This window comes from Myxine glutinosa, chromosome 11, assembly GCF_964187855.1.
Source record: "Myxine glutinosa chromosome 11, kmMyxGlut1.1, whole genome shotgun sequence".
Lineage (NCBI taxonomy): Eukaryota > Metazoa > Chordata > Myxini > Myxiniformes > Myxinidae > Myxine > Myxine glutinosa.
Genome location: NC_136271.1, coordinates 115,753,643 through 115,767,214, shown reverse-complemented (window position 1 = coordinate 115,767,214; position 13,572 = coordinate 115,753,643). Strand labels below are relative to the sequence as shown.

Sequence of the window (13,572 nt, the reverse complement as noted above, 5' to 3'; positions counted from 1 at the left end):
TTAAAGATAGTTTTTATAAAATCCAGAAGTTTAGCACTATTGAAGCAGTCTTGTACACCACCCTTATTATACACTGTACTAAGACAACATTTATTCACAGCTACAGAGAGGGAGGCTTTATTGCTCACCATAGAACGCACCGTCAATTGACATCGCATCATACATATCCGTATCGGTGACCTCTTCACCCCTATACTGCTCCTTCTCACTTCCCAGGGCCTGAGATCGACAGCTCATATTAAAAACACCACCGTAAGTAAAACGTCCCAGTTCTGCAAAGCTGAAGGTTCTTGTACGTATTGTGAAGGTGATTTGTGTTCTACAGTGGTCGAGTATATAATTCAATTTAAATGAAGTGTTAAAGAGGTTTAAAGGCGTATAAATAAATAAATGAATTCCGGGTTTTACCGCTGTCTTACCCAGAGTCTATTACATCGCCCTAATACGTTACATTAGTTATTGATGCTTGTTGTTTTTGTCCTTTAGAACATCCTTAAAAATAGCAACTTTCCTGCTTGGAATGATTTTACATTTTGTTTGAATGCCAGGGAGGGGGAAAAAAAACAAAAAACAAAAAACAAACAAAAAAAAACCTTTAGAGGCATTTTTCCCCGCAAGGCCGGGGTTGGCCTTTTTCGGGGACCATGGTTGTTGTTTTTTGTTCCCCTTTTTTGAAGCAATGTTTTACGGCCGGATGTCCTTCCTGCCGCCAACCATTTTTGTCGCCTTTTACGACAAACAGGGAATTACCAGTGAACTGGTACTCAATTTGCCGACCTCGGAAGGATGACAGGCTGAGAATGCCAGGGAGGAAGAGTAAGAATTTTTTTTTTTTTTTTTTTTTTTGTATACTGAATCGAGGCTCGTGAAAGAGCTAACATTAACTTCACAAACAAATCGACCAGACAAACAAAATACACAAAAAGAGGGAGCGGAAGACAAGATGGGGAGAAAAAGGGAAGCACACACACACAACATCCGAGAGCAGGGAGATCTGTGGAAGGGAGAGGGCCCGGGGGTAGGAGGCGTGGGAAGGGGGGGGGGGGAGGGGAGGGAGAAGTATAAAGCACAAGGACACCAAGGACTTCCAGGACAAAAGTTGGTATTTCAAAAAGTGGAATTGGGGTGAAATTAGCGGGGGTAGAAAAGATCAAGGTTTTGGATGGGGGAAGATAAGAGATGGTGGTGAACAGCTGTTTTAAAGACTTGGAGGGTGGAGTGGGATTGAAGAGAGTGAGGGAGTTTGTTCCAGAGGCGGGAGAAAAGAGGAATGAAGGAGTGAAGGTGAGCAGAGAGTCTTGATTTTGGCAGTTTAACCAAAAGAGGGTTGCAGGCAGATCGACCAGACAAACAAAATACACAAAAGAGGGAGCGGAAGACAAGATGGGGAGAAAAAGGGAAGCACACACACACAACATCCGAGAGCAGGGAGATCTGTGGAAGGGAGAGGGCCCGGGGGTAGGAGGCGTGGGAAGGGGGGGGGGAGGGGAGGGAGAAGTATAAAGCACAAGGACACCAAGGACTTCCAGGACAAAAGTTGGTATTTCAAAAAGTGGAATTGGGGTGAAATTAGCGGGGGTAGAAAAGATCAAGGTTTTGGATGGGGGAAGATAAGAGATGGTGGTGAACAGCTGTTTTAAAGACTTGGAGGGTGGAGTGGGATTGAAGAGAGTGAGGGAGTTTGTTCCAGAGGCGGGAGAAAAGAGGAATGAAGGAGTGAAGGTGAGCAGAGAGTCTTGATTTTGGCAGTTTAACCAAAAGAGGGTTGCACTTGTTACGCAACCGTGATTAACACCACAGTTACGGATGGCCGATTTGCGAGACTTTAACTCCCGAGGCGAAAACTCAATGGCGGATTCAAGCTCAACACAAAGTTAAACGCGCGGAATGGCGGACACAGCAAAGCTCCGCCCGCCGCCTTATCTACTGAAATCAAACACCCAGGAAAACTGCGTTCAGATATATACAGAAAATAATATAAGGATTTATTATTTATAAGTAAAGACAGTGAAAAAGCCCGCGCCGGTAATACTAATAAATCGAATAAGCCTAAATTGGGATCCCAGACACAACAGATATCAAACACGATACGAGGGAGGTGAATACGAAAATAACACGTCTTTTTGGTTTATGCACAGTGTATTCGCGGGTACGGCCTTATCTCGTCCTTGTCGTCTTGGTGACCGCTGTCCAACACCCGGCTCCTTTCGGCCCCGATGTACCCACGAGGCCTCGCTCCAAGTTCCACAAGGCCTGATCGCACACCACGAGGTCCCTCGCTCCAAGTTCCACAAGGCCTCGCTCCAAGCACCACGCGTCCGACGCAGGCCAGCGGCTCCACACGAGGTCGATCTCCACAAGGTCCGTGCACCAAAGGTTCAACGTAAGCTGCACAAAGCAAGCGAACTCCACTTGACTCGACTCTCTTTTGGGAGTGCTGGCAGCCAAGTGCCAACTGTTCGGTGCCAACTGCCAACTCCGACGAACTGCTCCGAACTGCTCACGAACTGTTGCGAACTGCCGTGTGCTCTGTGTGCGAACTGCCTCTGCCAACTCTCCGTGCCAACTCTCAACGAACTCTCTACGAACTGCTACGAAATGGCGTCCGACCGTCGCTAATATCTCTGGCCGATGACGTCACATTGGCGCACTCCTCAGCCAATAATAGCCTCCCAACTCGCCGGCTCGCCGACGCGCCCAGGTCACGCCCTCTGCGGCATCCCACTCCTGACATCTCCCGTCCCCGACCCCGCGGTCCTTGTGTTATAACACGTGCCAGGCGAGGTTTGTAGGCCTTGGAGGTGTAAACGGTGGCGGCCAATTGTGGCGGTGTTTTTGGCCTGGTTTCCTGTCCATTTATTCCGAAGTCATTGTCAGGGAAAGGAATTATTTAATGTTGCGCTAAGGACCTAACTAATGTTTATGTGGTTTGCAGTGCCATAATGGACAAAGGTTTGACTACTAGGTGAGACTCACAGGGGCGTTACCTTTAATCCCTCACTATTTAACACTCGAACCTCCAGGTAGGTCCACAATCATACATCTTACCCCGACAAACGCCTAAACATCAAGAACTTATTACATGTAGAGTCCCTGTCACGACAGCCGAATACCTACCTATTCAGATCTACCTAGCTCTAGATGTTGCTCTACCAAATTCATAACACAGCCCCCCCCCTGGAACCGTAGCTCCTGCAAGGTTCACCGCAGGCTCTACCATTCCAGCCTTAACACTTACTGTCACACACTTAATTAACCTATGAAATAAATCAGGAAGGGCTGTGGGAAGTGAGTCGGACTACCTACCTACACTTCCTTAACATGCTGAACCCCTTAACCATCATGCAAGTATGTACATTTTCTTCGTTGTTCCTGTGGAGGGAGGAAACAAACAACACACAACACTAACTTAACCACAAAACTTAACCATCTTTCCAAACTCAAAACTCTAACCTTTGTACATACCCCGGTCTACAGACCGCGTCCCCCGGTGGATGCCACAAGACTCAACCTTACCTGCGGGGCCATCCCCATTGCATCCCCCTAAATTTCCACGGGCCCTGTCCAGATGTTACAGGTGAGTGACACGGCTCGGTGGATTTCGCCCACATTCATGCAACACAGACCCCTTAACCACTCATTCTCATTCCATAGGTCATCAAGGCATTTCAAAAATCAACAAAGCACTCATTTCAATACACCCCCTGCAGGACCATGGCATTGATGTCATTCACGTGTGTGTGCATTCCTCAACTAGGCAGCGGGGAGGTACCGCACAAAAAGATGGTGGGGGCGCATCAGGCTGTGGTGCCCGCAGTCCCAAAAACAAGTCAACCGACTTACAAGTTCATTGCCCCCCCCCCCCCCCTTTACCTCTTGGCCCCGTGACAGCCCAACAGCCCCTTTCCGCCGTTACCTCGCCGGTGAGGGTCTCCACACACCCCAGGCTCCTTTGCCTCCTGCTTTCGCGCAGCAACACGGGTCACCGGGGGACTTCCTCACCCCGCGGCGCCCAACCAGACCCTCCACCGACGAGCTCCAATTTCCAGTTACCACCGGCTGCCAGGGGTAATTGCCGCAGAGGGGGGCCCGCAGGCATCGCTCCTCAGAGCTTGCTCTGTACCTGCGGACACACACACCTTCCCCACCCACAAGACCCCAAAACACACTTCCTCCCCCGCTGCCATTCAATTCTCCACACAACTCAGCACAATTCAGTACAATTCTTGGTGTAAAAGGTGTTACAAGGCTTGCCATGGCCTGCCACATGTGAAATCCCCCAGTTCACATTTAAACCATCACACATTTCCAAAAGCACATTTCCAAAAGCACAAGTATCGCCCCTCATTATCTCCAATAATCATCACTCACTCTCCAGGTTCCACTCTCACGACCACATCAAAACACCTAACCACAATACAAAAACATACGCCACCCACAAGACACTGTGGCTCCCATTCCATCCCCTCACCGGCCATGTCATGTCATCACTCTCACCCGCCTCCCAACTCCAATTTACATGTCCCCAATTTCCAAAGCAAGTCCTGAAGCCTGGGACAGTACTCCTCAAAACACTCACCTCAAGTGCAGGTAGTTGCAGGTTGGTCAGGTCCAAAGTGCAATCCACCCATACAATTCCCAAAATTTCACATTGGGCCTACCAAATACTTCCAAATTTCTCTTTTGTCCCCACTACACTGGCAGGTATGTGGATCCGCATCCAACGGTGATCATCACTACACAACTACCTATGGCCACGACAGCCCTGCACCTCTACCGTGCAAGGGTCACCGGGACAAGGTGAGCAGTCAAAACGCCAACATGGCCCATGAGTGTCCATAAGGGTGCGACCCACCATCCATCCTTCGGCCCCCCTGCGAGGAACACAGCTGCAGCAGCCCCAGCTGGCCAATGTGGTGAGCACTTGCTGCCACAACACACACTACCGCACACACAACCTCGGCCCTGGGGGGCACGGTCGCAGTGCGTGGCATCCCTACAGCCACGTCCCCTGCACCTCCCCATCATCCCCCAGTCCGACTACAGAACTGCAGCCCCCCAGTGCTCACCCACACTTGACCACACCAAGGTTCAGTCAACAGCCATGCTCCACCAGGAGACCCACCCAGAAGACATGGTCCACACACCTCGGACACGCACAGCACCACGTTGACCCTCAGGCTACACAACTACATCCCCATCATCCCGCGTCCCAAATATCAGCACAGTTGCCCCCGCAACCAGATGAAAGCTGTGCCTTGCTACCCTATTAATTTCATCACAGCCTCCAACACTTTGGTCTACACACCTGGATCAATAATGGCGTCACTGTACAGTGTCCACCATGGCATTTCAAAATCCACCCTTAAATTTCCATCTAACCCACAGATTACCCATGCCAACCATTTGTCACATTTCACTAACCTCACCAAAGAAGGATGCTTTGCCATACACATGCCAGCCGAGCATGGCCCATATGCTCGGCTCGTTACACATCTCCCGATTCACATCCCCATGGCTCTCTTCCCAACCCGAGAGTCCATAAATCATAACGGAGCATCTGTGGAAGGTCACTCACACCATCACGTTCCACAGATGCCCCAATGGTTGTCCGGCAGGCTATCTCCATCCCCGTCCATTCGGTTTGACCCGAGTCCATAGACCAACCACCATGCCAGGTCACCACATGCTGGTTGTCCCAGAGTCCCTGGAGGAGAGTGCCAGGCCGCATGCCCGGGTGGTCACCACATCAGTCCCAAGTTGGCCGTCCGCAGTGCCACCACCAAAGCGCGACCCACCACACCTCCCCCTAGTGGTCCTCAATATTTGCCATCCCAGGCTTGAGAAACCACCTCGGACCTCCCTGGAGGTCTTAACCCCCACCAGGGTCCGGTGACCCTGCCGGCCCGAGCCGCCGGCTCGGATGGCGCCCCGACGGACAAGGGACGCCACACTCCACCAGACCCCCCGTGGGACCCAGGTCGTACCTCGACACCCAAGGCTGGACCCCACGTCCAAATCTCGCCATCACAGCCCCCCAGCTGGCTGGCATACCCAAATTTTGAAAGAGGCAACTTTTGCCCGAGGCCATCACCCATGACCTCTCCATGTCCAAATCCCGCAGCCCGGGGACCAATCCCCACCATGGCTGCTCCAAATCAATTTCCCATTGTAATTTTATTTTAAATTTTATTTTACAAATTTTCATTCCCACTGCCAAACCGCAGCTGCAGGGAACAACCTCTACCACCGGTTGTTCTGCCCCTCCCTGCAGTTGATCCAAATTCCCTACAGGGACCAAATCTCCAGAAGCTCTATCTCCCGATCCTCCAAGATCCAAATCCAGCCCGGAGCCAACACACTCCCCCAACTGGTTGTCCAATTTTGGAGCCTCTGTTTCCAAATAGCAGTGTACAGTGAGCGTCCCCTCGGTCATTCCAACCACCTCCTCGGACCAACTCACCTCATCACCCAGGCTCCTTTGGGCCTGAACAAGCTCTACCTCCATGGGACTGTCACAGGTCTCCAGCCGCTGGATCAAATCATCCTCATCATTACAAATCATTCCTGGCCCCGCCAGACTTTGATCAATATCCCCAATAAATACCTGGTCCGGCTCCATTGCACGGACCCCCAAAAAATCTACCCCCTCTTGCTCCGCACCACCGCCCTGGTGCTGCACAATTCCAAATTCATCCCCCGGTTGGGGTGTTGTGACATCCACACGGTCCCGATAAACAACCAGGCCAGAATGTGGGAAACATTCCCCATTACAACTCTCACATTCCAAATTTCCTTCCCCGCTCACCTGTGGACACTCCACGTTTACCTGCAGGCATTCCCCATCGAACTGTGGACATTCTCCGCTCACCTGTACACTTACCACAATTGCCATTTCCCTTTTTAATCCATTAATTTGGTCACTCAGGTCCTTCAGTCCTTCCCTCCATTCCTTCCCCTGCGACTCCATTTTATTTTCCATCCCTTCAATTTGTTCCTCCAATCGATCACTCATTCCCTTCATTCCTTCCCTACATTCCTTACTCATTTTATTTTCCAGCCCGTCAATTTTATCATTTATTCCCCGACTGGCTCGCTCACTCTGTGCGTTCATGTCTCCCATCTGCTTTCCCAATCGCTCACTGTTCTTTTCCATCCCTTCCATTTTTCGAAGCAATTGACCCAACATCTGGTCGGTTGTCGGGGCCGTTCCTACTATTCCCGACTCCCCGGTGGGGGAGGGGGATAAGTTGGTGCTCGGGACGAGGGAGGTTCCAAGGCTCACCTCTACATCAAATTCCCCTATTTCCGGCTCACTCCCAACGCTGACGGAGGCCTCGCTGCGTACTTCCATCTCATCAATTTCCGACATCCGCTTTCCGGAAGATTGTTTCCCGCGCGCGTATTTATTTTAATAATTCCTGAAACAATTTAAATTTGACGAAGACGCGATATCGCGCTCCGTTTGCCCGATTGATTATTAAATTTCTCCGCCTCGACTATAAAAATCTTGCGTTCGAACGTCGGGCGCAATGTACGCCCGACCGTGTCGATGTCTCGCCGCGGACAAAAAAATTTGTCCGACGGGTTCAAATCCTACACTCCTGACACCACTTGTTACGCAACCGTGATTAACACCACAGTTACGGATGGCCGATTTGCGAGACTTTAACTCCCGAGGCGAAAACTCAATGGCGGATTCAAGCTCAACACAAAGTTAAACGCGCGGAATGGCGGACACAGCAAAGCTCCGCCCGCCGCCTTATCTACTGAAATCAAACACCCAGGAAAACTGCGTTCAGATATATACAGAAAATAATATAAGGATTTATTATTTATAAGTAAAGACAGTGAAAAAGCCCGCGCCGGTAATACTAATAAATCGAATAAGCCTAAATTGGGATCCCAGACACAACAGATATCAAACACGATACGAGGGAGGTGAATACGAAAATAACACGTCTTTTTGGTTTATGCACAGTGTATTCGCGGGTACGGCCTTATCTCGTCCTTGTCGTCTTGGTGACCGCCGTCCAACACCCGGCTCCTTTCGGCCCCGATGTACCCACGAGGCCTCGCTCCAAGTTCCACAAGGCCTGATCGCACACCACGAGGTCCCTCGCTCCAAGTTCCACAAGGCCTCGCTCCAAGCACCACGCGTCCGACGCAGGCCAGCGGCTCCACACGAGGTCGATCTCCACAAGGTCCGTGCACCAAAGGTTCAACATAAGCTGCACAAAGCAAGCGAACTCCACTTGACTCGACTCTCTTTTGGGAGTGCTGGCAGCCAAGTGCCAACTGTTCGGTGCCAACTGCCAACTCCGACGAACTGCTCCGAACTGCTCACGAACTGTTGCGAACTGCCGTGTGCTCTGTGTGCGAACTGCCTCTGCCAACTCTCAACGAACTCTCTACGAACTGCTACGAAATGGCGTCCGGTCCGACCGTCGCTAATATCTCTGGCCGATGACGTCACATTGGCGCACTCCTCAGCCAATAATAGCCTCCCAACTCGCCGGCTCGCCGGCGCGCCCAGGTCACGCCCTCTGCGGCATCCCACTCCTGACATCTCCCGTCCCCGACCCCGCGGTCCTTGTGTTATAACACGTGCCAGGCGAGGTTTGTAGGCCTTGGAGGTGTAAACGGTGGCGGCCAATTGTGGCGGTGTTTTTGGCCTGGTTTCCTGTCCATTTATTCCGAAGTCATTGTCAGGGAAAGGAATTATTTAATGTTGCGCTAAGGACCTAACTAATGTTTATGTGGTTTGCAGTGCCATAATGGACAAAGGTTTGACTACTAGGTGAGACTCACAGGGGCGTTACCTTTAATCCCTCACTATTTAACACTCGAACCTCCAGGTAGGTCCACAATCATACATCTTACCCCGACAAACGCCTAAACATCAAGAACTTATTACATGTAGAGTCCCTGTCACGACAGCCGAATACCTACCTATTCAGATCTACCTAGCTCTAGATGTTGCTCTACCAAATTCATAACAGTATTGTGAAGGTGATTTGTGTTCTACAGTGGTCGAGTATATAATTCAATTTAAATGAAGTGTTAAAGAGGTTTAAAGGCGTATAAATAAATAAATGAATTCCGGGTTTTACCGCTGTCTTACCCAGAGTCTATTACATCGCCCTAATACGTTACATTAGTTATTGATGCTTGTTGTTTTTGTCCTTTAGAACATCCTTAAAATTAGCAACTTTCCTGCTTGGAATGATTTTACATTTTGTTTGAATGCCAGGGAGGGGAAAAAAAAAAAAAAAAACACCTTTAGAGGCATTTTTCCCCGCAAGGCCGGGGTTGGCCTTTTTCGGGGACCATGGTTGTTGTTTTTTGTTCCCCTTTTTTGAAGCAATGTTTTACGGCCGGATGCCCTTCCTGCCGCCAACCATTTTTGTCGCCTTTTACGACAAACAGGGAATTACCAGTGAACTGGTACTCAATTTGCCGACCTCGGAAGGATGACAGGCTGAGAATGCCAGGGAGGAAGAGTAAGAATTTTTTTTTTTTTTTTTTTTTTTGTATACTGAATCGAGGCTCGTGAAAGAGCTAACATTAACTTCACAAACAAATCGACCAGACAAACAAAATACACAAAAAGAGGGAGCGGAAGACAAGATGGGGAGAAAAAGGGAAGCACACACACACACAACATCCGAGAGCAGGGAGATCTGTGGAAGGGAGAGGGCCCGGGGGTAGGAGGCGTGGGAAGGGGGGGGGGGGGGAGGGGAGGGAGAAGTATAAAGCACAAGGACACCAAGGACTTCCAGGACAAAAGTTGGTATTTCAAAAAGTGGAATTGGGGTGAAATTAGCGGGGGTAGAAAAGATCAAGGTTTTGGATGGGGGAAGATAAGAGATGGTGGTGAACAGCTGTTTTAAAGACTTGGAGGGTGGAGTGGGATTGAAGAGAGTGAGGGAGTTTGTTCCAGAGGCGGGAGAAAAGAGGAATGAAGGAGTGAAGGTGAGCAGAGAGTCTTGATTTTGGCAGTTTAACCAAAAGAGGGTTGCAGGCAGATCTTGTGCGACCTGTAGGAATATTTGCGGGACAGAGCCCAGAGAGAGCTGGGGGGGCAAGGCCAGAGAGGAGTCGGTAGAAGACGGAAAGACCACCAACCTGCCTGCGGTGAGTGAGTGAGAGGCCCTTGGAGTTAGCTTCATCACGGGAGATTCCAATGATTCTGAATGCTTTGGTTTCAACAGCGTGAAGACGAGCTAGGTGTGAGGCAGGAGCACCAGCCCAGAGGGGAGAGCAGTATTCCATTGAGCTGCGGATGAAAGCCTTGTATGTGGTGAGGAGCTCAGGTGTGCCAAGGAAGGACTTCGCACGACGGAGGATGCCCAGTCGGCGACTGGCTTTGGAGGCCAGATTTGAAATGTGGTTTTTCCAGGAAAGATCATGGCAGATAGTGAGACCCAAAAGCTTGAGTGACAGAACTTCTTGGAGAGGATTATTCAAAAAGTGGATGGGAGGGTTGTCCAGTCGGTCTTTTCGGAGAGACATCGTAAGAGTGTGAGATTTGTCAGGATTGAAAGACATGTTCCACTTGTTTGCCCAGTCTGTGATTTTGTCAAGGTCTGCAGAGAGTGAGGAGGCTGCAGACTGCCGATCTGAGGGATGAAGAATGGAGCGACAGAGAGTAGAGTCGTCAGCAAAGAGATAGAGAGGATTTTCAAGAGAGTCAGAGAGATCATTGATGAAGACCAGAAAAAGCACAGGGCCCAGAACACTGCCTTGGGGAACTCCAGCCTGAACAGGAAGAGGAGATGAGAGAAACCCATTCAGGGCCACACGTTGACTACGACTAGAGAGGAAGTCCGCCAGCCATGCGTGGAGATTTCCATGGATACCAAAAGAGGAGAGTTTGGTGAGCAGAGCGGGGTGCCAGACTGTATCGAAGGCACGTGATATGTCAAGGGAGACTGCTCTAATTTCCTGTTTGGCATTGAGGACCTCCATCCATTGTTGAGAAAGCAGAAGCAGCATGTCCAGAGTGGAGTGTCCAGGTCTGAAACCAAATTGATGATCAGAGATCAAGCCATTGGAGAAGAGGAAAGATTTCATATCCGAAGCAATGATGGATTCCATGACTTTGCTGATAATTGGGAGAAGGCTGATTGGTCTGTAGTTGCTGGGATCTGTTTTTGCACCTTTTTTGTGCAAAGCGGTGATGTTGGCAGATTTCCAAGCAGATGGAAGATGACCTTGAGCAAAAGAGAGGGTGAAGAGAACAGAGAGGGGGAGTGAAAGAGCGGAAGAACCTCTTCTCACTCACTCTTCTCACTCACTCACTCTTCTCACTCTTCTCTGCTCATCTCACTCTTCTCTGCGCATGCGCGATCCGGACGAATTCACAGCCGAAGTACGGTCAAACGGCAAACCTGTTTTCCGATTAATGTTCAAAATACAACAACAACAACAACAACAGCAACAGGCATTTTAGGGCCATTTCCCCTGCTAGAGCTGAGGTTAGCCTTGCGGTCCCCATGACAATCTTCTCCATTTTGCCCTATTTTCTGCATCTCTCTTTGTTAACCCCCTTGCCCACATTTCTTCTTCGACCATCTTCAATCAAGTCTTTCTCGGTCTTCCCCGTCCTCTACCTCCTTCTACATTCATTTCCATCACTCTTCTCAACCAGTCACTTTCATCCTTCCTCAACACATGACCAAACCATCTCAACCTGTTCCTCTTCACAGCATCCATCACAGGCTCTATTCCCAGTTCAAAATACAACATTCCATTTCAATAACTTGTTCCTCGAGCATCAGGCCAAGGGCAGGTTTTGGGCTTTGATAGTAATAGGATCTTCAACGATTCTAAAGTCTTAAGAGCATGACCTTCATGTGGAACTCACTGTCACCTAAATGAAAAGGAGAAAAAAAGACAATGTACAATAGTTGAGGTCGACTCATCCCACTCCCTAGTTGAGCTTTTCCTTTGTTGTACACAGAGTCAAGGCTTGTGAAAGAGCTCAAACACAGTGGATCAAAATACAACAGAACAAAATGCACAGTAGATAAATGGAGAGGGTTGAAGGACAAAATAAAGGGAGACTTGGACAAATCATGGGTGTGGGGAGGAATGGGGGCAAGAAAAGTCGCATGGGATAGACACGATGGATCCAGAAGGAAACTCCGAGGAAGGAAAATAGAAATTTGTAAGGAGCTGGGCTTGGGGTAGGAGAGGGTGGGTTAATGAGGGTAGAAAAGATCATTAGACCCCGATTTTGTAAATGCCAGGAATAAACTTTGGTACAGCACGGGTGGTGATGGTTGTGGTCAAGTTTCATCGAAATAGTGTGTGTAGTTTCAGAGGAAAAAGCAAATACCCATTTTTTTTGGGGTGAAACCTGGACCCACTTTGACCCCCGTAAACCCCCTTGGACCCCGATTTTTTTAATGCCGTGAACAAACTTTAATCACAACACAACAAATATAATTTGTGCCAGATTTGGTCGCAATAAAATCAGCGGTTTCGGAGAATAAGTTGCAAGTGTTGACGGACGGACGGACAACGCACCATCGCATAAGCTCACCTGAACTTCGTTCCAGGTGAGCTAATAATAGTATTGGTCGACAGAGAGTTCGCCAAACAGGCTGCGATAGGAAATTTGAACCCGGATTCCATGTGTTGTGAACCCGGGGTCCAGGTGGAAACCGTCAGGCGAGCGAGTTCACTAACTGTATGGGTAAAAGCGGAGTGATTTCGTCACACCACACACCACGAACCACACACCACACACCACGAAACACACACCACGTGTCCGCTCGTCCATCGTAAACCAATTTCCTGATCTTTGCACTTGAAAAGTTCAACATTTCACATCCTATGGTAAAAGTGGTGTAAACGCGTGAAGTGTCAACCTACTGAGCAAAGCATTCAGATCGCGCAGATCACGAACCAGCGAACGCGCAGCCTCCAAACCCGAAAAGGCCATTTCTCGATTCCTCACGCACTTTGTGTCGTCCGAACAATAATCGAACTGGAACTTTAAAAAGCGCAATATAAACGCAGCTCACTCGTCATTATGTTCGACCCCGATAATCAAGCTCTCCTGCAAACCTTTCCCGCCTCACAATTCCGAACCTTTATAAGGTTCCTCCGAACCTAAATCACCTCAGACATACAACAAATGTCCATCATAAATCGCCATACATTTTAGCAGTCCCTTAGCTTATTGCTCTGACTCTGAGGTAACGGTGTAAATTTTTCTTGGTGCAACTAATACTATTTTACTCGCAATACTGACATTATCATCAGTCGTGTTACGATCACATGTTAGATCCGCTAATGATAACTATAATTATAATAATTTCGGATGTTCCCACACATTAACTGTAGTGTTTCTAATACACCGCCCGGAATAATATCGGCCATTAAATATGTATTATTTGGCGCTCATATAGAACTATTTAAGCTAATAAGTTGCGCTTCTAATTGCCTTTCATATAATGAGAAAAAGAGCAGACTTGTCGTATCGTTCACTCTTTTACCATTTCGCACATATATTGCTTAAAACGTTTGTTTTGCTGATAAAACATTAATTCTGTTCAGTAG

General features: G+C 49.0%; 1 protein-coding gene across 1 annotated transcript in view; it reads right to left on the bottom strand.

The window, feature by feature from the left end:
- Positions 1–13,572, bottom strand: part of AHCY (adenosylhomocysteinase) — a gene marked incomplete at its 3' end in the record, with an annotated part of 390,713 nt that overhangs the window by 65,729 nt on the left and 311,412 nt on the right.